The 25,852-nt window shown below is 41.2% G+C and overlaps 1 long non-coding RNA gene and 1 pseudogene across 1 annotated transcript in view; one reads left to right on the top strand and one right to left on the bottom strand.

The window, feature by feature from the left end:
* The window catches only part of LOC144339354 (uncharacterized), a 204,903-nt gene that overhangs the window by 131,524 nt on the left and 47,527 nt on the right, over positions 1–25,852 (bottom strand). The gene's annotated exons all lie outside the window — the stretch shown is intronic.
* LOC144338959 (transmembrane emp24 domain-containing protein 10 pseudogene) lies at positions 16,091–17,168 on the top strand (annotated as a pseudogene).

Below are 25,852 nucleotides of genomic sequence, written 5' to 3'. Positions count from 1 at the left end.
TACATAGAATTCTATTATAAGAAGGACTATAATAAATTTACTCAGTCTCTTGTTGATAGACATTTTCATTCTTTTCCATCTTTTGCTATCATAAATGAAATTGCAGTGAGCGTTCTTGTACATGCATCTTTGTAAGCTTTGAAAATACATTGAACTAAAGCAAACAAAACTAATCCAGGAAATGTTGACAGACAAGTGTTAGAAGACAGAAATTTGCTATCTTTTGGGGAAAAGCTGGTGACTGGGAAGGGGCCCTAGAGGGTCTCTAAGACCCTAGGAATGTTCTGGTTCTGGTTACAAGAGTGTGTTCTGTTACTGAAAATTCACCAGTTGTGAGTTGTGCGTTTTTCTATATGTATTTTACTTTTCTGTATGTATGTTACTTTTCTATATGTATGTTACATGTAAAATTTTACTTTAATGTGTGAGAAAAATATATATATATATGTTTTTCAGAGGAAATGTGAGAGATGACTGAAGCTCTATAACAAGTTAAATTCTTTTTTATTTTAATTTTAGTTTCAGGGGGTACATGTGCAGTTTTGTTTCAAGGTATATTTTGGCTGGGTGCTATGGCCCACACCTGTAATCCTGGCACTTTGGGAGACTGAGGTGGGAAGATCCCTTGAGGCCTGCAGTTCAAGACCAGCTTGGGCAACATGGTAAAACCCCATTTCTACCAAAAAAGAAAAAAAAAATAGCCAGGCATGGTGGTGTGCACCTGGAGGCTGAGGTGGGAGGATTGCATGAGCCCAGGTGGTCAAAACAGCAATGAACCATGATTGTGCCACTGTACTCCAGCCTGGGCAACGAAGCAAGACCTTGTCTCAAAAAAAAAAAAAAAAAAAAAAAAGAGGGGCGGATATATTTCATGATGCTGGAGTTAGGGCTTCTACTGATCCTGTCACCCAGAGAGTGAACATAGTACTCAATAGGGAGATTTTTAGTCCTTGCCCTTCTCCCTCCCTCCCTCCTTTTGGAGTCCCCAGTGTCTGTTCTCATTTTCATGTCCATATGTACCCAAGATTTAGCTTCCACTTATAAGTGAGAACATGAGGCATTTGGTTTTCTGTTTCTGCATTAATTCATTTACGATAATAGCTTCTAGCTGCAGCCATGTTGCTGCAAAGGACATGATTTTGTTCTTTTTTAATGGCTTCATAATATTCCATGGTGTACATGTGCCACATTTTCTTTATCCAATCCACTGTTGATGGGCACCTAAGTTGATCTGATGTCTTTCCTATTGTGAATAGAACAAGTTAAATTCTAATTTGTGCGAAACGTATATACTGAACATGGTTATACAGTTTTCTCATAGACGTTAAACAAGTAACTAGGGGAAGCATAGGGTGGAATGGAACTAAATGTACTTAGGGATTTATAATTCCAGGGAGTTCAGAAAAACTTTCCTGAGGAACTAATGTTTAAGCTGAAACCTAAAAAATAATGAAGGCTGTTTCTTCTGTCATTTTTCTTGTGTTTTCAATCACACCCCATCTTCTCATTTGCCTGGTGATTTTTAATTGCATGCCAGACATTGTCTATGAAAACCTATAGAGATAATATAAAGTACTGAATGATAGTATCTTTCTTTAGAAAGGATTTACATTTGCTTCTAGAGCACAACCAGGGTAGAAACATTACCAGTCTTCGATCATCTCAATCCAATCATGGAGTTAATTCAAAACTAAGCATCAATCCCGATGAGAGGTGGCCTATTTCTGATTCACTTTTGCTTGGTTTTTAATAACAGTTCTATTGAGATATGATTCACACACGATACAATTCACCCATTCAAAGCGCAAAATTCAGTGGTGTTTAATATATGCATGGATTTATGCAAGCATTTCTAAATCAATTTTAGAATATTTTCATAGCTCAAAAAAAACTCACATCCTTTAACTATCACCCCTATATGCCCTACCTCTATGCAACCACTAATCTACTTTCTGTCCCTATAATTTGCCTATTCTGTACATTCAATAAAAATGGGATTATATTCTTTTTGTGACGAGCTCTTTTCGTGGTCTTTTTGTGACTAGCTCTTTCACTTAGCATAATGTTTTCGAGTTTTATCCAAGTAGTAACATGTGCCAGTATTCCTTTCTCTTTATGACTGAATAATATTCTAGTCTATGGCTATATAACATTTTATTTACCCATTTATCAGTTGATGGACATTTGGGTTGTTTCTACCTTTTGGATATTATGAATAGTGCTTCTATGAACATTTGTGTACAAGTTTTAGTGTAAACATGTGTTTCTATTTCTCTTGGGTAGATACCCAAGAATAAAATTGCTAAGTCATAGGGTAACTCCACGCTTGACCATTTGAAGAACTGCCAGACTGTTTTCCAAAGTGACTGTACCATTTTGTATTCCCACCAGCAGTGTATGAGGGTCCCAATTTCTCCATATCCTCATCAACACTTGTTATTTGACTTTTTATTATAGCTATCCTAGTGGATGTGAATCAGTGTCTCCTGTTTTTGATTTGCATTTCCCTGATAACTAACAATGTTGAGCACTTTTTCACATGTTTATTGGACATTGGTGTATCTTCTTTGGAGAAATGCCTGTTCAAGGCCTTTGGTCATTTTGAAATGGCCAAAGGACTTGAATTTGTTTATTTGGTTTTTGTCTTTGTTTTTGTTTTTGTTTTTGAGATGGAGTCTCACTCTATCGCCCAGGCTGGAGTGCAGTGGCACAATCTCGGCTCACTGCAAGCTCCGGCTCCCCAATTCAAGAAATTCTCTGCCTCAGCCTCCTGAGTAGCTGGGATTACAGGTGCCCGTCACCACGCCTGGCTAATTTTTGTATTTTTAGTAGAGATGGGGTTTCACCATCTTGGCCAGGCTGGTCTTGAACTCCTGACGTCGTGATCCACCCTCATTGGCCTCCCAAAGTGCTGAGATTACAGGCATGAGCCACCACGCCCAGCCGTTTATTTGGTTTTTTAAAAAATTATTGAGTTGTAAGATTTTTAAAAATATTTTTAGATACAAGTCCTTTATCAGATACATAATTTGCAAATATTTTATTCCATTCTGTGGGTTGTTTTTACTTTCTTGATGGTATCCTTTGAAGCAAAAAGTTTTTAATTTCGATAAATTTCTAATTTATCTATTTATTTCTTTTGTTGCTCATGTTTTTGGTGTTCAGTCTAAGAATCATTGCCATATCTGAGGTATTGAAGATTTATTCCTATGTTTCTTCTAATAGTTTTATAGTTTTAGGCCTATTTTTTCTTTGACAGCTTTAGGGGTACAAGCGGATTTTGGTTATATGGATAAACTGTATAGAAGTGAATATTTAGGTCTTTGATCCATTTTGAGTTAATTTTTTATATGGTGTAAGGTAAGGGTACAACTCCTTTCCTTTGCATATGGCTATCCAGTTGTCCCAGTACCACTGGTTGAAAAAACTATTCTTTCCCCATCTTGGCAACATTGTGAAAAATCAGTTTGCCACCAATGCATGGGTTTAATTCTAGGTTTTTATTCTATTCCATTGGTCTTTATACCTATCCTTATGCTAATGTCACACTGTCTTGATTACTGTTGCTTTGTAGTAATTTTTTTTTTTAGATGGAGTCTCATTCTGTCACCAGGCTGGAGTGCAGTAGCACGATCTCGGCTCACTGCAACCTCCACCTCCCGGGTTCAAGCAATTCTCCTGCCTTAGCCTCCTAAGTAGCTAGAACTACAGGCACGGGCCAGCATGCCCAGCTAATTTTTGTATTTTTAGTAGAGACGGAGTTTCATCATGTTGGCCAGGATGGTCTCGATCTCTTGACCTTGTGATTCACCTGCCTAGGCCTCCCACAGTGCTAGGATTACATGTGTAAGCCACCGCGCCCAGCCTGTAGTGAGTTTTAAAATCAGGACATGTAAGTCCTCCTACTTTGTTCTTCATTTTCAGAATTGTTTTTGACTATTCTTGATCCCCTGCAATTCCATATGAATTTTAGAACCAGATTTTCTCTTTTACCATTAGTAGAATTCAGCTGTGATTCTGACAGGGATTTTGTTGAATCTGTAGATCAATTTCGGGAGTATTGTCATTTTAACAATATTAAGACTTCTGATCCATGAATATGGGATGTTCTTCCATTTATTTCTATTTCCCTTTTTTTTTTGGAGACGGAGTCTCGCTTTGTTGCCCAGGCTAGAGTGCAGTGGCCCAATCTTAGCTCACTGCAAGCTCTGCCTCCCAGGTTCACACCATTCTTCTGCCTCAGCCTCCCGCTTAACTGGGACTACAGGCGCTCACCACCACACCCAGCTTTTTTTTTTTTTTTCTTTTTTTTTTTGTATTTTCAGGAGAGACGGTGTTTCACCGTGTTAGCCAGGATGGTCTCGATCTCCTGACCTCGTGATCTGCCCGCCTCGGCCTCCCAAAGTGCTGGGATTACAGGCGTGAGCCACCGTTTTGTTGTTGTTGTTGTTGTTGTTGTTGTTGTTGTTGTTGTTGTTTGAGACGTAGCTTTGCTCTTGTTGCCCAGGCTGGAGTGCAATGGCTCGATCTCGGCTCACTACAACCTCTGTCTCTTGGGTTCAAGTAATTCTCCTGCCTCAGCCTCCCAAGTACCTGAGATTACAGGCATGCACCACCAGGCCTGGCTAATTATTTCTATTTTCTTTAGATTGATTAATAGAAATGTTTTGTGGCTTTCAGATTATATGTTTTACACTGCTTTTGTTAAATTTATCACTAAGGATTTTAGGGTTTTGGTGCTATTTGCTAATGAACTGTTTTCTTTCATTTTTAGATTGTTCATTGCAAGTGTATAGAAATACAATTGAGTTTTTTTATTATTATACTTTATGTTCTAGGGTACATGTGCACAACGTGCCAGTTTGTTACATATGTATACATGTGCCATGTTGGTGTGCTGCACCCATTAACTCTTCATTTACATTAGGTATATCTCCTAATGCTATCCTTCCCCCCTCCCCCACCTCACAACAGGCCCCGGTGTGTGATGTTCCCCTTCCTGTGTCCAAGTGATCTCATTGTTCAATTCCCACCTATGAGTGAGAACATGCAGCATTTGGTTTTCTGTTCTTGCGATAGTTTGCTGAGAATGATGGTTTCCAGCTGCATCCATGTTCCTACAAAGGACACAAACTCATCTTTTTTATGGCTGCATAGAATTCCATGGTGTATATGTGCCACATTTTCTTAATCCAGTCTGTCATTGATGGACATTTGGGTTGGTTCCAAGTCTTTGCTATTGTGAATAGTGCCGCAATAAACATACGTATGCATGTGTCTTTATAGCAGCATGATTTATAATCCTTTGGGTATATACCCAGTAACTGGATGGCTGGGCCAAATGGTATTTCTAGTTCTAGATTCTTGAGGAATCGCCACACTGTCTTCCACAATGATTGAACTAGTTTACAGTCCCACCAACAGTGTAAAAGTGTTCCTATTTCTCCACATCTTCTCCAGCACCTGTTGTTTCCTGACTTTATAATGATTGCCATTCTAACTGGTATGAGATGGTATCTCATTGTGGTTTTGATTTGCATTTCTCTGATGGCTAGTGATGCTGAGCATTTTTTCATGTGTCTGTTGGCTGCATAAATGTCTTCATTTGAGAAGTGTCTGTTCATATCCTTTGCCTACTTTTTGATGGGGTTGTTTGTTTTTTTCTTGCAAATTTGTTTGAGTTCTTTGTAGGTTCTGGATATTAGCCCTTTGTCAGATGAGTAGATTGCAAAAATTTTCTCCCATTCTGCCTGTTCACTCTGATGGTAGTTTCTTTTGCTGTGCCGAAGCTCTTTAGTTTAATTAGATCCCATTTGTCAATTTTGGCTTTTGTTGCCATTGCTTTTGGTGTTTTAGACATGAAGTCCTTGCCCATGCCTATGTCCTGAATGGTATTGCCTAGGTTTTCTTCTAGGGTTTTTATGGTTTTAGGTGTAACATTTAAGTCTCTAATCCATCTTGAATTAATTTTTGTATAAGGAGTAAGGAAGGGATCCAGTTTCAGCTTTCTACTTATGGCTAGCCAGTTTTCCCAGCACTATTTATTAAATAGGGAATCCTTTCCCCATTTCTTGTTTTTGTCATGTTTGTCAAAGATCAGATGGTTGTAGATGTGTGGCATTATTTCTGAGGGCTCTGTTCTGTTCCATTAGTTTATATCTCTGTTTTGGTACCAGTACCATGCTGTTTTGGTTACTGTAGCCTTGAGTATAGTCAGGTAGTGTGATGCCTCCAGCTTTGTTCTTTTGACTTAGGATTGTCTTAGCAATGCGGGCTCTTTTTTGGTTCCATATGAACTTTAAAGTAGTTTTTTCCAATTCTGTGAAGAAAGTCATTGGTAGCTTAATGGGGATGGCATTTAATCTATAAATTACCTTGGGCAGTATAGCCATTTTCATGATATTGATTCTTCCTATCCATAAGCATGGAATGTTCTTCCATTTGTTTGTGTCCTCTTATTTCTTTGAGCAGTGGTTTGTAGTTCTCCTTGAAGAGGTCCTTCACATCCCTTATAAGTTGGATTCCTAGGTATTTTATTCTCTTTGAAGCAATTGTGAATGGGAGTTCATTCATGATTTGGCTCTCTGTTTATCTGTTATTGGTGTATAAGAATGCTTGTGATTTTTGCACATTGATTTTGTATCCTGAGACTTTGCTGAAGTTGCTTATCAGCTTGAGGAGATTTTGGGCTGAGACGATGGGGTTTTCTAAATAGACAATCATGTCATCTGCAAACAGGGACAATTTGACTTCTTCTTTTCCTAATTGAATACCCTTTATTTATTTCTCTTGCCTGATTGCCCTGGCCAGAACTTCCAACACTATGTTGAATAGGAGTGGTGAAAGAGGGCATCCTTGTCTTGTGCCGGTTTTTAAGAGGAATACTTCCAGTTTTCGCCCATTCAGTATGATATTGGCTGTGGGTTTGTCATAAATAACTCTTATTATTTTGAGAAACGTTCCATCAATACCAAATTTATTGAGAGTTTTTAGCATGAAGGGCTGTTGAATTTTGTCAAAGGCCTTTTCTGCATCTATTGAGATAATCATATCTGAGAAAATCATTTTTGTCTTTGATTCTGTTTATATGCTGGATTATGTTTATTGATTTGTGTATGTTAAACCAGCCTTGCATCCCAGGGATGAAGTCCACTTCATCATGGTGGATAAGCTTTTTGATGTGCTGCTGGATTCGGTTTGCCAGTATTTTACTGAGGATTTTTGCATCGATATTCATCAGGGATATTGGTCTAAAATTCTCTTTTTTTTGTTGTGTCTCTGCCAGGCTTTGGTATCAGGATGATGTTAGCCTCATAAAATGAGTTAGGGAGGGTTCCCTCTTTATCTGTTGATTGGAATATTTTCAGAAGGAATGGTACCAGCTCCTCCTTGTACCTCTGGTAGAATTCAGCTGTGAATCCATCTGGTCCTGGACTTTTTTTGGTTGGTAGGCTATTAATTATTGCCTCAATTTCAGAGCCTGCTATTGGTCTATTCAGGGATTCAACTTCTTCCTGGTTTAGTCTTGGGAGAGTGTATGTGTCCAGGAATTTATCCATTTCTTCTAGGTTTTTTAGTTTATTTGCATAGAGGTGTTTATAGTATTCTCTGATGGTAGTTTGTATTTCTGTGGGGTCGGTGGTGATATCCCCTTTATCATTTTTTATTGCATCTATTTGATTCTTCTCTCTTTTCTTCTTTATTAGTCTTGCTAGCAGTCTATCAATTTTGTTGATCTTTTCAAAAAACCAGCTCCTGGATTCATTGATTTTTCGAAGGGTTTTTTGTGTCTCTATCTCCTTCAGTTCTGCTCTGATCTTAGTTATTTCTTGCCTTCTGCTAGCTTTTGAATTTTTTTTTTTTTTTTTTTTTTTGAGACAGAGTCTCACTTTGTTGCCTGGCTAGAGTGCAATGGCACAATCTCCATTCACTGCAACCTCTGCCTCCCTAGTTTAAGTGATTCATCTGCCTCAGCCTCCCGAGTAGCTGGGATTACAGGCACCTGCCACCACGCCCAGCTAATTTTTGTATTTTTAGTAGAGACGGGATTTCATCATGTTGGCCAAGAAGGTCTCGATCTCCTGACCTTGTGATCTGCCCTCCTTGGCCTCCCAAAGTGCTCGGATTACAGGCATGAGCCACTGCACCCAGCAATACAACTGACTTTTATATATTGATCTTGTATTTTGCAAACATGCTTAATTCATTTATTAGCTCTAATACTTTCTCTAGTGAGTTCCTTAGGATTTTCTGTTTATAATATTATGTCTTCCGTGAATAGAGATAATTTTACTTCTTTCTTATCAATATGAATGCAGTATATTTCTTTTAATTGACCAACTAGCCTGCTAGAACCTCTAGTATAATGTTGAATAGAAGTGGCAAGAGTGGGTATCCTTGTCTTGTTCCTGATCTTAGAGAAAAAGTATCCAGTCTTTCACGATTCAGTATGATGTTAGCAGTAGGTGTTTTGTAGATGTCCTTTACCTACAAAGGAAGTTCCCTTCTACTACAGGTTTGATGAATGTTTTTATTATGAAATGTTGGATTTTGTCAAATGCTTTTTTCTGCATCTATTGAGATGATCATTTGGTTTTCTCTGTCACTCTGTTGATACGGTGTATTGCACTGATTGATTTTCAAATGTTAACTAACCTTACATTCTTGAATAAATCCCCCTTGATTATAGTGTATAATTTTTATATATGTTGCTGGATTGAGTCTGCCAGTTTTTGTGTAGGAGTTTTGCATTCATAATCATGAGATATTGTTCTGTAGCTTTCTTTTCATGTAATTTTTTTTGTCTGGTTTTGGTATCAGTGTACTGCTGGCATCATAGAAAGAGTTGGGAATTGTTCTCTCATCTTCTTTTTTTTTTTTGGAGAAAAAGTTGTGAAATTCTTTAAGTGTTTGGTAAAATTCACCAGAAGTCATCTGGCCCTGGGTTTTTCTTTGGGAGTAGTTCTGTTGTTGTTGTTTACTAACTCAATCTTTTTGCTTGTTACAGGTCTATTCAGATTGTTTGTTTCTTCTTGAATTAGTTTTGGTAGTTTGTGCCTTTCTAGGAATTTGCCCATTTCATCTAGGTTACCTAATTTATTGGCACAGAATTGATCATAGTTTTCTTTTATAATCATTTTTATTTCTGTAAGATCAGTAGTAATATTCCCTCATTCATTCCCGATTCTAGATATGAGTCTTTTCTCTCTTTTACTTATTCAGTCCAGCTAAAAGTCTAAATTGCATGACATTAGGATAACCAGTCCAGCCCTTTTGTGTTTGCTGTTTGCATAATATGCTTTTTTCCAGTTCTTTTTTTCAGTCTATTTATATCTGTGATGCTAAAGTGTGGCTCCTTTAGACAATGTATAGTTGGGTCTTGTTTGTTTTTCCCATGTGACAATCTCTGACTTTTGACTAGATTGTTTAATCCATTTACATGTAATGTTATTATTCATATAATTGGATTTACATCTGCTATTTTACTTTTTTCTCTGTCTACTGTCTTTTTTGTTCCTCTATTCCTACTCTACTCCTTCCCTTTGCATTAAATGTTTTCTAATGTAGTCTTTAAATTTATGTAATGTTATTTTCAATATATCCTTTTGAGGTATTTCCTTAGTGATTGATCTAGGGCTTACCATCAACTTCAGATTTTTACTAACTTAACTCCAATGAGATGTTACTCCTAATAGCTCTATTCACTTTTCCCCCTTTTTATAGGATTACTGTTATTTTTATATATTACATTTATGAACGCTATAAACCCAACATTACAGTGTTATAATTATTACTTTATATAACTTCAGGTCTCAAAGAAACTGAGGAGAAAGGAGAGCAACTATATATTTATAGTTTTTATTATATTAGCCCTGTTATTTGTCATTCCTGGTTCTCTTAATTTGTGTCTGTGGATTCAAAAAAACAATTGAAGTTCTGCTTTGGTACTTTTCCTGGACTATGCCCTCTTTACCTCTTTCTTTGACTAATCTTAATCTGTATCCTTTCCCTGTAATAAACTGTAACTGTGAATTTGACAGCTTTTAGTGAGTTCTGTGAGTCTTTCCAGTGAACTGTCAAAACTTGGGGACCCCCCAAACTTCCCATTAATATCAAAAGTAAGGGCAGTCTCATGTGGACTGTGTTCTCCTCTGACTTTGCACTTGGCCTAAACTGCACAAATAATTCCCAAGGTTAGTGTTTGAAACTTGTTCTAACTCCCAAGAGGGCCCCTCCCAGTTATCTCTTCCCCATTTCTATTTGGCAAACTAGCCAGCTTGCAGTTTAGCCTGTTTCTCCACTGAATCTAGCAACATCCCCCTCATAGCCTTTCACCACAACCTCCACTGATTTTCAGAGTGCTCTTAGGCTTGAATTTCTCCAAACTCTGTTGCATGTAAAGTCAGTTCCTCTGGGGAGAGATTTGGAGTTTTCTATTTTATGGCTTGCTTCTCTCTTTGGGCAAAATTTCTGAGCCATGGCTCTGGTGCTTGGGGCAGGAACAATGGCATGCTGTCCTCTGAGTGACACCCCAGTTTGAGGAGCTGAGCACTCAGTGGAGAGGGGACGGCACAGCCCCAGGTCTCCTCAGCTTACCTTTCCCAGCGTGGATCCTTCATCCCACAGGACAGGCGGTGAGCAGTAGGGGACCCAGGATTCTCGGTGGTACTGTGCCCTGTACTGAGCCTTTGTCCTACAAGTTGGGAGTGCTGGGCACAAGGGAGCCTCTACTTCTGAGATGCACTTGCCCAGAATTTAGCCTCAGCAACAGGTAGCTATGGGCAGAATGAGAAAAATCTGAAGATCTGCCCCTCCCAGGAGGATAGCCCTTCAACAGAAAGCTGCAGAGTGGCGGGGAAAGGAGTCCTGTGTCCTTGACTGTACTAGCACGGTGCAGGGTTTCACTATCTCACTGAGCTGGGAGCAATGGGAAAGAGGGTCTTGGTCCAAATACCACAAACTATCACTGAGTTTTAGGAGATTTGCTTGAATAAATATTTCTTCATTTGTGTATGTTCTTGGGACCATTTACAGAATGATTGTTTTAGAATAACTTTTTACCAGTTTTGAATGCGGCTGGGTCCATAGAGCTCCTCATGCTGTCAGGCCAGAAGTACAAACTTGTTTCCAGGGTACAGTGCCCTTTGGGGTCTTAACCTGGGGATTTTATCAAGGCCCCTGCTTCTGGGAAGTTTCCGACCTCCTTTTCTTATATTCTCAGGCCCGTGAGTCTATCAAGAGTTCAGTTTACGGCCGGGAGCAGTGGCTCACGCCTGTAATTCCAGCACTTTGGGAGGCCCAGGCAGGCTGATCACTTGAGGTCAGGAGTTCGAGATCAGCCTGGCCAACATGGTGAAACCCCATCTCTACTGAAAAAATAAAAAAATTAACCAAGCATGGTGGCGTGTGCCTGTAACCCAAGCTACTTGGGAGGCTGAGGCAGGAGAATTACTTGAACTCGGGACGCGAAGGTTGCAGTGAGCCGAGATCATGCCACTGTACTCCAGCCTGGGTGCAGAGCCAAACTGTCTCAAAAAAAAAAAAAAGGGTTCAGTTTACTTCTTAACTTTTCAGCCTTTCAGAATCAGCCTTGAGAGGGAAATGGTACCAAATGCCAGACACCCATCTGCCAGACACCCATCTCTGGGTGTCCCTTCTCTCCTTAGTGGTTGATCTGGCTTACCGTCAACTTCAGATCTCGCTCTGTTGCCAGGCTGGAGTGCAGTGGCACCATCTTGGCTCACTGCAACCTCCGCCTCCCGGGTTCAAGCAATTCTCCTGCCTCAGCCTCCTGAGTAGCTGGAACTACACAGATTTTTACTAACTTAACTCCAATTATCTTAGCCCTGCAATCTCTCATTGCTATAGTAGCTCTTCAAAGAGATTTAAAAAAATATTTAGTCCAGATTTTCTAGTTATTCTCAGAGGAAGGTTGGTCTGGAAAACATAATCTACCATTGATGGAAGTAAGAACTGAAGTGGCTAACAGTGAAGATGGAGAGGGAGATGAGCAGAAGAAACACTTAGGAGGTGAAACCAAGAGACCCTAGTGATTGATTGGATATAGGAAGAAGAAAGATAACAGCATGATGTGAAGATTTTTATCTGATAGTTTCATGGTTGGTGGGAACCTTCACAGAGACAGGGACCCGGAAAGAGGAAGCAAGCATGATGAGGAGAGATCATGAGTTCAACTCTGGGTATTCCAAATTTGAGATGCCTGTGTGGCATTATACTGTTCAGGAAATAATGCAGTATCAAGGTCTGAAGTACAGGAGAGGAGCCTACACTTCAGACCAAGATCTGAAAATTATCAACAAAGGCTTATCTCTGGCACTTCAGACCAAGATTTGAAAATTATCAACAAAGAGGTAAAGACTAAAGCCAGGGGATGGACAAGAGAAGGCCGAGAGAGAAGAGGAACCAGAGAAGATCATTGGAAAATACTGACTTCGAGGTGATAGAAGAGACAGTTGGCATCAGAGAAGGAGTGGGCATGAAATCAGGAGGAATTTAGGAGAGTACAACCAGTAGAAGAAATCAAAGGAGAAGGGTGGGATCCACACATCGAGTGCTTCAGGTGGCCCAAGCAGAGGAGAGGAGTACCTTCCAGAGAAGTTTCAGTGGCAGTGGGAGCAGAATCCAGGTGGTCAAGGCTGAGGGAGTGAGCAGGCAGTTAAAGAAGGAGAAGACAGGAGTGTAGACAACTCTTTTCAGAAGTTCCTAAGAGGAGTCTGCAGGAGATCTCTATTCTGCTAGGCCATCTACCTTAGGTGTGCTGCATTTCTGCAGCCTACACTGGTTGTCTTGGCTTTCCCACCTCCCACTTAAGCTCTTGAGAGAATTCCATGGGGATGGATTAGTTGTTGAATCTAGTAATTTCTCCCTTTGCCTCAATCTATTTGTCCACTCAGCATCACTGAACACCATTAACCAGCCATCTGTACCTCTGGTCCAAGATAACACTGTGGTAATTTTTAAACATACATGCAAATTCCTTGACACTGTCTCTCTTTCATCCCTCCCGTTGAGTCTGGACAGATTTTTGACCAGTTCTATCATGGTGGTTGAAATTATGCTGTGACATTCAAGGCTAGGTCATAAAGGTCATGCAGCTTCTGCCTTGCATGATGCTTTCTAATTCATTTGTACTGTTGCATGTATCAATAACTCTATCCCTTTTATTGCTGTGTAGTATTCCATTGCATGGATAAAGCACAATGTGTTCATCCATTCACCAGTTGACAGACAATTGTGTTGCTTTCAGTCTTAGGCAGTGTGAATAAAGCAGCTCTAACTGTTCTCATATAGGTCTTTGTGTGGACGTACATTTTCATTTGGAATTTGCCCTCTCTTCTTTCTCCTTTTCCCCATCCTGTTGCCTGACATGCAGATATGATGGCAGAACTCTAGCTGCCATCTTGAGCCATGGGACGAAGACCTTCCTCCAGGATGGTAGAGTGTTGAGCTGGGAAGAGCCTGGGTCCTTAGCGCTATGCAAATCCACAGCAGCCGGGATTGTCCACCCATGGACTTCTCAAAAACAAGAAATACATTCCCATCTTATTTAAACCACCATTATTTTGAGATTGTCTATTACTTGCAGAAAATCTAATTTTAACTAATATATCATTGCAAAGATTCCTTTGAGGGTGATGATAAAAGCTTAAGTTACATGGAATCAGTTTGCACTGCTTGCAAACAAGAACCCCAATTGAAAGCTTTCCTGTGAACATGGAGAAGGTGCACATCTTCTTCATCAAATGTGGTCTTGTCTGCTCTCGGCAAATGGATCCAAAGCAGTCAACTCATGACCACGAACATGCTGAGGATTGTAAGAGGAAGATGAATGGCACCTGGTTCCATGTGGTTCCATTCCTGCTGGCATTTGTGAGCCACTAACTTATCCAAACTTGGAGCTGCCTGATCCTCTGGACTTCACGTTATATGAAAAAATAATTATCATTGACAAAGAGACTTATAGTTGATCATCTGTCACATGTGATGGACAGAAACCAATGAACACATTCCTTCTCCTAACACCTTCTCATGGCACTCAAGGACTTCACCATCTGATTCCCCCACCTTTGCAGCTTCATGTTGGCTTCTATCTTTGTCCACTTTCCTGACTACAAAGTTCTTTCATGTACTTTGTCTCATGAAATTCTCACAAGACCCCTCTCACTTAGGATTTTTTTTAATCCCCATTTTATGGATGGGAAAATCAAGTCAAGGCAAAGTTAAGACTCAACCAAGATGCCCCAACTAGTAAGTGGCAGAGCCTCTGCTCACTTCACCTAGGCCTGTTAACACCACATCTTGAGTTCTAGTCAGGACTCTAGGCTGCCTTTCTCATGAACCTATGCCCCTAATATAGGCTTTATTTTTGCCCCTCTCGCTGTGCCTATCCTCAAACATTGCCGAGAAAAACCCTTTCCTCATCTCCACTTTCACAAATCTCCTCTATCCTGAGTCAGTATGGGCACAAACATCACTTCAAAAATAAGAGAGTACCAGATGTCCTTGGCCTTGGTGATTGGATCATTGGTGATCACATGACATACATTCAACCAATTAGAGTAAATTCTGGGATTTTTGCTGGAATCACTGGGAAATTTAAAAGTCCTTTTTTCCCACAAAGTAGCTCAAGAGCCTGAGAGTACCAAGGACTTCTGTGCCACCTTGTAAGAAGCCCACATAGAGGAGAGTAGAGACAGTAATGGAGAGAGACTGGTTTTATTGTCTCTGTCTAGTGCCTTATAATTCTCAGTTACATCAGCCATACCAATTTGTTCTTGCCTGTGTATTTGAGTTGCAATTCTGTCACTTGAAGTCAATAGTTCAGACTAACAAAAGCCCCTAATTTACAACACCTTCCCTTGTTCATTTTTTTTTCAACAAATGGTATGATGCATTTATCATGCACCAAGTGCTAGCCATGGTCTATTAAACAGACACAGTCTCTGACTTCCTCAGATTCACAGCCTCATGGAGAATACAGACATCAACCAAGAGGAAACACAAATTAACGTATAATTAGACAAAGTGGAAAGTGTTCTGAAGTAGCCATTCCATGCAAGTACCTGGAGAACCTGCGCTAAGTTGGAAGGGGCATATTTAGTATTCTGAGCTTCATCCTAAGAGCCATGAGAAGTACTGCTGTGGGAAGATGTTTTTTAAATTATCAATTTTTTTCCCACAGACTTCCTTCAAGCCCTCTTTTACCTCCTCCCCATTCAGGTCATCAGGTCGTTTCTATACTCATTGCCTCAGGGAGGGACATGTCAAAGCAGGAAAGAGAGGGGAAAAATGAGTCTCTTCATGGCTTTGACTTGTTCCCCCCTCAGGAAGCAGTCTGCTGAGGAGCAGCCCAGGGCTGGCAGGGCAGCTCTTCTCCACAACAATATCTGGAGACCCCGTATCCAGAGATCCTTCCATCTTGTTGCTCTGCCATCCTTGGGTTTTGCCTCTGTTTAGCCCCTGGTGGCACAATGGTCACCTCCATGTTTGCCTTCCAGCCCAGGAGAAGGAGAATGAGGACTCCAGAGACGGCAGCTTGTTGGGGCTCATCACTTCTCCTGGAGTCTCATTGGCCCGAGCTTAATCACATGACCATGTTGATTACAAACAGTCTGGGAAATGTGGTCACTAAATGGGTGGCCATGTACATATCTAAAATTTGGAGTGTCTTATTACTTGTTAATATTTTTTGTTGGGGTATAATTCGCTTACCATAAATTCACCTTAAAAACTTCCGTGATTCAGTCATTTTGAGTATATCCAGAGTTTTGCAACCATCACTCCTATCTAATACCACTGTTCTAATTTCAGAATAATTTATCACCCCGTAAAGAATATCTGTGCCCCTTAGCAGTCACTCCTCACTCACCCTATCCCCCAGCCTCTGGAAAGCTCTCATCTACATTCTGTCTCTATGGGTTTGCCTTTGCTGGACATTGCATGTAAATGCAATTACACATGGAGCCTTCTGTGTCTGGCTTCTTTCATGTAACATATTTTGTGGTTTATCTATGGCATAGAAAACATCAGTTCTTCACTCTTCACTCCTTTTTTTTTTTTTTCAGTAACAATGTTGGCATGGCTGTTTTTGTTTCCACTTAACCCCAGCTTGGTCCTCACCATCTCCTTCCACCTGCCCATTAACTCCTGAAAGTGCCTCCGTGAGGAGATCCACAAGGACCTGCTAGTGATGGGTGTGTACGAAATCTCCAACCAGTCCAGGGGTGCAGGTAGCCTGCACAGCCACCTCAGGATCACAGATTCTGCTGGCCACATTCTCTACTCCAAAGAGGATGCAACCAAAGGGAAATTCACCTTTACCCTGGAAGATTATGACATGTTTGAAGTATGATATGAGAGTGAAGAAACAGGGAAGATACTTGATCAATTCATAATCCTAGACATGAAGCATGGAGTAGAGGCAAAAAAAAAAAAAAATTACAAGGAGATTACAAAAGTCGAGAAGCTTAAGCCATTATAGGTGGAACTGCAATGCCTAGAAGACCTCTCAGAATCTATTGTTAATGATTTTGCTGCATGAAGAAGAGAGATGTGTGATACCAATGAATCAACAAACACTTGAGCCCTGTACTTCAGTATCTCTTTAATGTTCTGCTTCATTGGACTAGCGACCTGACAGGTTTTCTACCCGTGTTGCTTCTTCAACGCCAAGATGTTGATTGAGTAATGAATGAAGTGCACTCTCCTCCCACCTTGTATCTCAGGCAGCAGAACATCACTGGGCATCCTACCAACAGCACCATCAAGATGCAATGGAGCCCTCTTGCCAGAAATGATCTCTTGGTGTGGGAGGACATGGTTACCACCTACCCAACAAGTCAGTGAGAGATTTCTTTTTAGCTGGTAGGATTTGGACTGGTTTTGCAACAATAGGTCTAGTATTAGAGTCACCTATGACAAAAAATAAGGGTTACCGAGATAACGTCAAAGCCAGGATTTGTACTGGGTTTCTTTGTGCGATCTGTTTGAACCAAGTTTTCTTTCCTTCTCCCGCCTTCTCGGCAGCTTGGGTTTCCACTCTAGTTCTTTTACCCAGATTGGTATGACCATGCTGAACTTGTTTCCTTCCGGTTGTCCTCTTTGGGTTTCCTTGTGAAAGCACCCTTAACTTTCTCTTTGCCTTTAGCTGAAATGTTTACGTAGCTTCTGGTGATATCTTCTCATACTTTTATGTCTCTTAAAAGGTTGACGGATGTGACACTTGAAAAAGTGAGCTTTGAATTGAAGATGACTCTTAAAGAAAATATCATTTTAGAAAATTAAAATATTTGTGCTCTGAAAATATATAATTTACATATCATTTTTTCACTCTTTTTATGGCTAAATATAATTACATGGCATCGACATTCCATACTTTGCCCATCCATTCATCAGTTGGTGGACATTTGGGCTGTTTATAGCCTTTAGCTATTAGGAATAATGCTGCTTTGAACATAAGATTTCCTTTGAACATTTGTTTTCAGTTCTCTTGGATATATACCTAGGAGCAGAAGAGAGATCATTTGGTAGTTTTATGTTTAACTTTTTGAGAAACTGTCTACTTGTTTCCAAAAATGGCTGCACCATCTTACATTCCCCAGAAGCAATGCGAGAGGGTTCCAGTGCTTCAACATCCTCGCCATTGCTATCATTCATCTTTATTACAGCCACCCTAGCAGGTGTAAAGTGGTGTCTCACTGTGGCTTTGATGTGCATTTTCTGATGCACATAATTTTACTGATGCTGGGCATTATTTCATGTGTCTGTTGCCATTTGTCTATCTTCTTTGGAGAAACGCCCATTCAAATCTTTTGTCCATTTAAAAAATTGGATTATTTGTCTTCTTATTGTTGAGTTTAAGGAATCCTTTATATATTCTAGACACTAGACCATCATCAGAGATATGACTTGCAAATATTTTCTCCCATTCCATGGCTTGTCTTTTCATTTTATTGATAGTGTTTTTGAAACACAAAGTTTTAAATGCTGACGAAGTACAGTTTATCTAGCTTTCCTCCCCTTTGGTTGCTTGTGCTTTTGGTGTCATATCTACGAATCCTTGCCTAGCTCAGAGATTTGTGCCTATGCTTTTTTCTAAGCAGCAGTGACCCAATCAAAGCCACATTGCAAAAAAGACCCCCACCTGACTGTGGTGTGGCCAGTAAATGGAGAGGGCAAAGGAGCAGGTATGGGGAGGTCAGTGAGGACACTGTGGCAGTGGTCAGAGAAACAGACAGACAGATGATGGCAGCTTGGTCCAGGGTAGTGGCAGTAGGGATGGAGAGAATTGGGCAGATTTCAGAATTATTAAGAAAGACAAACCTCAGGAATGAGAGTCTTTCATCTCCACTGTCCACCCACCTTACTCCTCCTCAGTCTCCTAACACACTTTTTTAAAAAAGAAAAAACTACTGAGGTGTATTTTACATGTCATAAAACTCACCCATTTCAAGTATAGAATCAACAATTTGTGGTAACAGATATAATATGTGGCCTTTTGTGACTGACTTCTTTCACTTAGTTTAATGTTTTCAAGGTTCATCATGTTGGAGCATGTAAACGGGCTTCATTCCTTTTCATAACTGCATAATGTTCCATTATGCCACATACTGTTTATCCATTTGTCAGTTGATGAGCATTTGGGTTGTTTCTACTCTTTTGCTATTATTAATAATGCTGCTAAGAACATTCATGTACAAGTTTCTGTGTGGACATATGCTTTCATTTCTCTTATTTTCATTTTATTCCACGTAGGAGTGGAATTGCTGGGTCACATGGTTGTGTTATGTTTAACTGTTTGAGAAACCACCAAATTATTTTTGCTTTCTTTTTAAGATAAGGTCTCGCTATGTTGCCCAGGCTGGTCTTGAACTCCTGGCCTCGACCGATCCTCCTACCTCAGCATCTCAAAGCGCTGGGATTATAGGCGTGAAGTATGCCACCTTTACACACCCGGCCAACCACTGAATTATTTTCCAAAGCAGCTACACCACCTTACATTCCCACCAGCAGTGTATAGCATTCCCATCTCTCTACACCCTCAACAATAATTTTGGTCTGTCTAATTTACTGTAGCCATTCTAGTGGGTAAGAACTCACACACATTTCTGCTGCTTCTTGGCAATGCATCCACGTGGAGCCATGCTGGGGCTTTCCAGGACTGACTGAATTTCACCTCCACTTGTAGAAAGAAAGGACGTATCTGGCAATACTGTAGCCCCAGAGCTTGGTCCAGGGCCTAGAACTAAGGATGCATCCCTGAATGGCTCCTGGATGGATAGAGGGCTGGGTGAGGGAGGTACATGGTGAGGGGGATACTGGATTCAGTGCAACTGGGGCTCAGTGATATCTGAGAAGAAGTCTGGGGGCTGGGAGGGGAGATGCACATATCTAAGGACACCACCCAGAGTATGACAGGGTGGAGAAGAGGCAGGGTAGCCTGTGTAGAAAATCAGCTCCCAGCCTCCTGGTTGGACCTTACCCTCAAGGAATGCAGAACCCTCTGTGCATCCCTTTCCCTTCCTGATATAGTTTTACAATTCAATCTCATGTTGAATTGTAATCCCAATGTTGGAGATGGGGCCTGGTGGAAGGAGTTTGGGTCATGGGGGTGGACCCCTCATGGCTTGGTGCTGTCCTCGCTATAGTAAGTTCTCACAAGATCGAGTTGTTTAAGTGTGTGGCACCTCCCTGCTCCCACTCTCTTTTGCTCCTGCTTTTGCTATATGAGGTACTTGATCCTGCTTCACCTTCCACGATGACTGTAAGCTTCTTGAGGCCTCCCCGGAAGCCAAGCAGATGCTGGCACCATGCTTGTACAGCCTGCAGAACCATGAACCAATTAAACCTCTTTTCTTTATAAATGACCCAGTCTCAGGTATTTCTTTACAGCAATGCAAGAAAAGCTAAATATACCTCCCCACTGGAGCACTAGCCCCAGACCTGTCACAAGTCAGATGTCACATATGCTTGTAGAGACAAGAAAGAGGACATGAAAGTCCCAGAGGGGCTGCAGCTAGGATCCTGGCAAGGATTGAGCTCTGGAATTGGGATGCCTGGTTTGCCCCCCTCATCTTCTTGGGGCTAGGTGAGCTCCTTGGTATCCCTAGTTGGTATTCCCAATTGGAATCTGCAGACTCACATTGCCTGGATTTTCCCTGGGCTATTTCATGTGATCCAGACCCTGGGAGTGCTTCCTCTCTCAAGAAGTTCCTCTCATGCCCTGATACAAATTTCTCAGGTCTCAACCCAACACAGAAACCCACCTCAAAGCGACTTAAGCAAAACAGGCAATACATTGGCTCATGAGACTGAACAACCATGACCCGCAAGGCTGGTGTGGGGGCTCAAAAGATGGCTTCAGGAACCAGGCTGTGTCCATTTCTTGGTTCTTATTTCCTCCATATGTCTTGACCCACCTCACAATGGCCACAGTATCTCTATCCTTACCTCTTCCTAGCTGAGCAATCCCAGCAGACAAAGAGTAACTTTTCTCAGCACTTCTAAAAGGAATACCATGCCTGAGTCTCTTGGGTCTGGCTTGGGGGCAGCGTCACAAGGTAATTCCTCAGGGATTCCAGCGCCCCCTTTATTCAAGGGATACCCATCTGGGAACTAGCTCTGGTCTGGGAACTGGATAAGGGACTGTGACTCTCTATTATGGCAATTCAATTCAGGGCTCTAGTCACCTGACCTAAAGAACCTTTTTTGTTGGTGTTTAGACAGATCAAATTATATGACTTCTGCTTCTGGTCATGATGGTATAACAGGGAGTAGACTTACCCTCCCATCTTAAACAACTAAACAAAACAAAACAAAATATGCAAAACAATGGCTTTCAGATTTTACTGACAGTGCAGGATGATGATCTCTGAGGGAATGAAAACGAATGAGGTGAGCCCCATTGCTGTGCTGTCTCATCCCTGGAGGGAGTTTCAGGCTGCAGTGCTGGGGGGCTTAAACAGACTCTTGTGGTCTCCCTGGTTTACAGAGATAGTGTTCAGAAAATACAAGGTAGATAGAATTAACAGGGCAGAGTACCAGAAAGAGAGCTTCAGAGAGGGGGTAGGTGGTACTGAAATTCTGCACAGGGCTCTCCTCAGTTAGTCAGTGGAATATTGATCATTGCATGTATGTGAAGAAACTTGTGAGGCTAGGTAAAGAACCACTGACAAGTAGCAGATAGAACAATCCCTAGGGTTGACATAGGGCCAGGAAGCATTCATGTTCCCACTGGCCAGAATGGAAAGTTCCCTTAACTCAACAACAGGGCCAAATTAGTCCTGGATTAAAGGCTATTCTGGGTCAATGCTTAAAAGCAAGTCACAAAAGAATCAAACGCTATCCCAGAACAAAGCACAAACAGATAAAATCCAGCACCCAGGATTGAAACACTTACAATGTCTGCCGTTCAATCAAAAATTATCAGGCATGCAAAGAAACAGGAAAATATAAGGACAAAAATTAATCAATAGAAACAGATCAACAAATGATGCAAATGATAGATTTATTAGATTATGGCATTAAGACAACTATTATAAAAATGCTCAACATATTCAAGAAGGGAGAAGAAAACATGAACATTGTGAAAAGAGAAATTGAACATATAAAAAAGTCAAAACTTAACTTTCTACAAATAAAAACTACAATGGATGGGATTAACAGCATATTAGACATTGCAGAAGAAAAATAAAGCAGGAAAAGAAGGAAAAACAAAGAACAGATGGCATAGAAAGCAACTAGCAATATGCTAGATTTAAATTCAGCCATATCAATCATCACAGTAAATGTAAATGCCCTAACATTCTAACTAAAAGGCACAGATTATCAGATGGAATTTTTTTTTTTTTTTGACATGGAGTTTCGCTCTTGTTGCCCAGGCTGGAGTGCAATGGCTCGATCTCAGCTCTCTGCAACCTCTGCCTCCTGGGTTCAAGAGATTCTCCTGCCTCAACCTCCCAAGTAGCTGAAATTACAGGCATCCACCATTATGCTTGGCTAATTTTTTTGTATTTTTAGTACAGATGGGGTTTCACCATGTTGGCCAGGCTGGTCTCGAAATCCTGACCTCAGGTGATCCACCTGCCTCGGGCCCCCCAGAGTGCTGGGATTACAGACGTGAGCCACCACGCACAGCCACATCTTTTTTAAATAAGACCTAACTATATGCGGTCTACAAGAAACCCATTTTAAATATAAAAGCTACAGATCGGTTAAAATTTTTTAAGTGGAGTGTAAATACATATATATTTCATTTGTATATATTATTATATATTATATATTTACATAATATATAATATGTATTTCATTATATATAATTTCATATATTATATATTCTATATATAATGTACATATTCCATATATTATCTATTCCATATATTATCTATTCCATATATACTATATTCCATATATTATCTATTCCATATTATATATATTCCATATATAATATATATTCCATATATAATACACACACACACACCATGAAGTCACTCTTTTTGAAAAGCTGGGATACTATACTAATATCATATAAAATAGATTTCAGAACAAGAACTATTGCCAGGAATAAAGAGGACATTTCATAATGATAAAGAGTTACTTGGTCAAGAAAACATAAAAATCCTAAGTATTAATGCACCTAATAACATAGCTTCAAAATACATGAAGCAAAAACTAAAAGGAAAAACAGACAAATCCACAGTTATGGCTGGAGATTTCAACACATTCTCTCAATAACTGATAGAACAAGAAGACAGAAAATCAATAAACTTATAGAACAGAGGTCTGAAAACAGATTAGCCCTGTTTTTGTAAACAAAGTTTTATTGGAAAACAACCACAAACACTTTTTTACGTACTGTTGGTGACTGCCTTCATGCTATAATGGCAGAGTTGAGTAGTTGAGTTGCAACAGAGATGGTATGGCCTCCACTGACAGAAATATTTATAATCTGGCTCTTCAGAAAAAAGTTTGTCAATCTTTTTTTCTTTTTTTTTTTTTGAGACAGAGTCTTGTGCTGCCACCCAGGTGTGAGTGCAGTGGCACAATCTTGGCTCATTGCAACCTCCGCCTGCCGGGTTCAAGTGATTCTCCTGCCTCAGCCTCCTGAGTAGCTGGGACTACAAGTGTGCACCACCATGCCCAGCTGATTTTTGTATTTTTAGTAGAAACAAGGTTTTACCATGTTGGTCAGGGTAGTCTCGAACTCCCGACCTCAGGTGATCCGCCTGCCTCGGCCTACCAAAATGCTGGAATTACAGGCATGAACCACCACCCCCAGCCTGCCAATCTCTGGTATAGAAAACATAAACAACATTATCAATCAACTTAACCTAATTACTATTTATAGAACACTCCACCCAACATCTGAATACATTATCTTTCAAGTATACAGAGAGCGTTGACCAAAACAGACAGTATTCTGCACCATAATGCAAGTGTTAATATATTTTAAAGGGTGAAAGTCATACAAAGTATCTCTTCTGACAACAACAGAATTAAATTGGAAGTCAATCCCCAACTAAATAACACACTTCTAAATAACCCATGAGTCAAAGAGAAAAACTGCAAGTGAAATTAGAAAACATTTGAACAAATGCAAATGAAAATATGGCATAGCAAATTGTGAGGCATGCAGATCAGGTCAGACTTTAGTAGGCTGCCATGTACTTAGTTCAAGGACATCATGATCAATTAGCCACCACTGAAGATCTCTGCGGGCCAAGCCATCCTGATTATTGCTCCAGTCCACCTTATCTCTGGCAGTAAGGGGCTGCCTCCCATACTCTCCTGCTTCCTCAAATCGGTTAAGTTTCCCAAAACTTAGTGGCTTAAACACTAAACTTTCATCTTTTCTCACAGTTCTGTGGACACAAGAACTGTGCTGAACAGTTCTTGTGTTCTGGGTAACCTGGGCTGATTCCTTCTGAGCTCTTTCATGTGCCTGTAGTCAGCTGGTGGCTGAACAACCTAGGACAACCTCACTCACATATCTGGCAATTGGCTGGCTGCTGGCCAGAGTGCAGGGGCACTGGACACACATGCCTCTCATCATCCAGCAGTCTAGCCAGACTTCACTGGGGCTGGGCTCCAAAGGCAGAAGGAAAGGGAAAGGCAAGCAAACCCCAATGCACAAGGACTTTCCAAGCTTTGCCCTGCATCACCTTTCCTACTGTTCCATTGTTCCAAAGTAGGTCACATGTTCAAACCCAGAGACAAGGTGTGGAGCAATAGAGTCCACTTGGGAAGAGCTGCAGAGTGCAGTGGATGAGAGAAGTATGCATGGCCATTGTTACAATTTTTTCAGGGAGTGCATTTCAATGGGGACATCTCCCACTATCATCACTGGCCTGCAAAGAATAGTCATGGCACAGCCTTTCAAGATGCCCATGCTTCCCTCACCAATGTGTTACCCAAAGCTCTGGTCCAGAAAACATCGTCTGAACTCCTCACCCCAGGGACTTATGGTTAGATGGTAGATGAGTATTTGATTGCTCAAATCTCAATAATTTCCAGAGCCCTAGCTGCAAGGGAGTCCAGCAAAGGTACTTTGTATCCTTCCAGCCTCTGCAGTACAGGAAGGACCCCAAAAGGTGGTGACATGGATGCTGAGCACCAGTCCAACATGTCCGCCCATGCTGAGGAGCTTCATAAGGAGGGAGGTGAGCCCTGCAGCAACAAGGAAGGAGACAGGCAGGACTTCCATGTTGCCTGCTCCTATCTAGAGGCCTCAAACTCCAGCTAATTTAAGCCATGTCAGCAGGGACCTCCCACCTGCTGACTCAGGCCAGCCATGACTAAGGCCCGAATCAGTCTCAACAGGAGCAAAGTGGCCCCCATGGCCGGCCAGACCCTTCCTGGCACACATTGTGCAGACCCAGAGCCTACAATAATCACAATTGTCACCAGTCCCACCAGGAGCCAGGGATAGTGTTCTGCAGTTAGAGAGACCATCTTGTTTAATCCTCAAAACCACCAGGGCAGAGAGGGGTAGTTCCATTCCACTTGGGATAAAAAGCAATGCTCAGAGAGGTGACATCACTTACCAACATCACCTGTAATAGTGACCGAGCTGGGGGTTGAATACAGATCTAAATAGTAAGGAAACCTTCCCTTTGGGTTGCACAGCTGCTCTGCCTGTCATCTTCCAGTCTCAGTGGTTGTCAAGGGAGGACCATTCTGCCCTGCTCCCTAGGCACCCAAGGTGTTCTCTGCCCTTCACTTCACTCCACACCATGGAGAGCTGCCCCCGAGCCTGTACCTGGCTCTCTGCGGAGGTCCTACCCACACCCTGTCCTGCTGCCCACAAACATGTCACTGGGTAAGAGGGATGCATTCTTCCCTTCAATCCTAGAGGAAAAACAAGTGTGTGATCACTTGAAAGATGACCCTGTATTTCCAACTGGATGTCCCTGGAATCGGCTATATTAATGTGGGGGACACCAGCTGCCCTGATTATATTTCCCCTTCCCTGAAGAACAGACTTTTCCTAAGGGAAATTCCTTAGGCTATTTTACGAGGGTTGGCGTCACCTCTCACAGAGGCACCAGAATCCAACCTGTGGCCTATGCAGGGCCAATCACAGTCATTGTGATTATTTCAGGGATGGGCATATGACCCAGTTTGAGCCAATAGTCAGCCAGTCTGGTGATTTTTTCTGGCCCATATGGGAAAGGGAAGTTTTCTTTCCACTGGAATTATTGAGCTGGTTAATTATGAGCCTGAAGCCTTTGGGAACTATCCTGTTAGCACAAGGAGAAAGTTTCCAGAGAAAGAAGCCAACACAGAAGCCCTAGAGCCAGCCATTCCTGAAGCTGGTAGAGCTTTGAAGTACATA

The sequence above is a fragment of the Macaca mulatta genome, chromosome 2 (genome assembly GCF_049350105.2).
Source record: "Macaca mulatta isolate MMU2019108-1 chromosome 2, T2T-MMU8v2.0, whole genome shotgun sequence".
Lineage (NCBI taxonomy): Eukaryota > Metazoa > Chordata > Mammalia > Primates > Cercopithecidae > Macaca > Macaca mulatta.
This window is presented reverse-complemented; position numbering and strand designations above follow the sequence as displayed.